The following is a 2,500-nucleotide window of genomic DNA, read 5'->3' as shown; positions in this document are numbered from 1 at the left end:
CTTAGAAATGTGATCGTATTTAATTTGGTCAAAAACATTTAATGATGGTAGAGTGATCTGAAAGAGATGTCTTTTATGTGTTCTACAATGTGTTTTCCCCCCATGTAATGATCTAATTAATTTTTTTTTTTTAGCCTTAATATTTTCAGTAAAAGTCTGTTTATGAATAAGGTCTGATTAGGGAAATATGACTAAATATGCAATTTGCTTATTACAACTCGACATCAAAGTCAAATTACCAATTCAGTACCATTTATCATCAATGTAATAAAATTTCAGAGCAATACTAAATACTTATTCCCTCATATCCTCATCTGCTGATTTCCAAAGAATGTAAACCAGTTCTATAACCCCTCTTGAACTTTTCATATTTCTAGTCTCCTCCTGTTGTTCACTTTCTCTGCACAGATAATATTTCTTTTATCTCAAATATCACAATATTCATATGTTTTTTTCAATGAAGTTGTGGTAATTCCTGTTTTTAAGCTGTATGAATCACCATCCTACTGATACTTTGTTTTGTGTGTTCACAAGATATATATATATATATTTGTAATTTTGAATCTACCATGTAAAAGAGCATCTGAATAATAACATGAAACACTTATATTATCTGTCTATCCTGAATTACAGACATGAAAATTCTATTATTTATATGCACTCACTCACTCACCCTTACTTTAACTCTCATTCACACTCACTTTCTCAAACACACACACACACGCACACGCACACGCACACGCACACGCACGCGCACACACACACACACGCACGCACACGCACACGCACACGCACGCACGCACACGCACACACACGCACATGCACGCACACACACATGCACGCACACACACATGCACGCACACACATGCATGCATGCATGCACACACACACACACACACACACACACACACACACACACACACACACACACACACACACACACACACACACACACACACACACACACACACACACACACACGCACGCACGCACGCACACACACACGCACGCACACACGCACGCACGCACGCACGCACACATACGCACACGCACATATTCGCACACACATACACACACATTTGCACACATACATACGCGCACACACACACACACACACATACGCGCACACACACATTCATACATACACCTCCCCCTCTTCCTGGTGGTAGAGCAATGGGTCTATGCAGTATCCCTGCTGAACTATTAAAGGCTACTGATGAACCTATGGCACAGGGCTTGTATACTGTCCTGACTGCCATCTGGCAGTCTGACCTGCTGAGGTCATCACAATGCAGAGCCTACCAGGCAAAGTTCTTGCTTATATTCTTCTGATACTGATCCGAGACCATAAACTGAGGCACATGATACCGGAGCAATCTGGATTTACTACTGATGCTTTGAATCATTGTGGAACAATTTTCAACAAGTCCTTGAACCATTTCATGGGGTTCAGCTGGCAGGACCAATGTGTCCCATCGATGACTACACTGTTAGACCAGTATAGGACCTGTTATCTGCACAAACAAGGACCACTAATTCAGACTCATTTCCCTTTAAATGACCCTGCCCATCAGGTGGAGGAGACCCATGGAATGACCTAGGAAATCATGGCTTACGCAGACTGACCAGACCCGTCACGGGGATGTTAGAGATTGGCCAAGAACCTATGAGGAATCCTCCTGTTTAGAAAGGATTGATGCTGCTGTGCACCTGCATTGGCATCAGCTCCAATGATTAATTTGATTATATATATATATATATATATATATATATATATATATATATATATATATATATATATATATATATAATGGCATTTCTTGTTTGTTTTTTTTGCCCACAGAAACCTGCTATTATGTGGATGCTGGCCCTAATAAGTAGTAAGGGCATAAGGACTTTCTTTGGTTCAATCAATATCTAATTTGCTTTTTGCAAGTGACATGCAACTATTAACCAAAAAAATAACAATATTACCCCTCACCTCATATATACATAACCTATATTTTACTTCAATTCATTGGTGATTCTTTACAGTATGGACGCACTTTCCAAAGAGTAAGTCCCCAACTCGAAGTAGCAAACTTTATTCAACAATCTAAATTGTCATGACTAGGGATGCCCAAGGGGAGGGTGATGGGGGCTCTCTCAAACACCCCCAAGAAACATTGTCTTCACCTCGCTATGCACAGCAAGATCAAGCTGAAAATCAGGAGTATGGAGTGGACTGGGATGTGTGCGGTGCTTTCCAGAAACTTTATCCTTTATTTGTGGAGTTACCATTTATGTCTGCAGATTATTTCTTGTCCAAACTGCTGCAACTTTTTGTCCTCTACAAGAATTTTATCTTCAACTTACCCTACCTCAGTGCATCCATACCATAAAGATTAACCCATTTCACTCAACACAATAGTTAAATAAGTTATATTCATATTTAGAAAGTAAACAAAGCTAAATCTATATAGCCTATTTAGATTTTTGGGGTGTAATATATGGCTAAAAT

General features: G+C 39.4%; 1 protein-coding gene across 1 annotated transcript in view; it reads right to left on the bottom strand.

Annotated features, from left to right (window-relative positions):
• LOC125044416 (endoplasmic reticulum-Golgi intermediate compartment protein 1-like) overlaps window positions 1-2,500 on the bottom strand; it is a 12,732-nt gene that overhangs the window by 9,334 nt on the left and 898 nt on the right. The gene's annotated exons all lie outside the window — the stretch shown is intronic.

The sequence above is a fragment of the Penaeus chinensis genome, chromosome 35, assembly GCF_019202785.1.
Source record: "Penaeus chinensis breed Huanghai No. 1 chromosome 35, ASM1920278v2, whole genome shotgun sequence".
NCBI lineage: Eukaryota > Metazoa > Arthropoda > Malacostraca > Decapoda > Penaeidae > Penaeus > Penaeus chinensis.
This window is presented reverse-complemented; position numbering and strand designations above follow the sequence as displayed.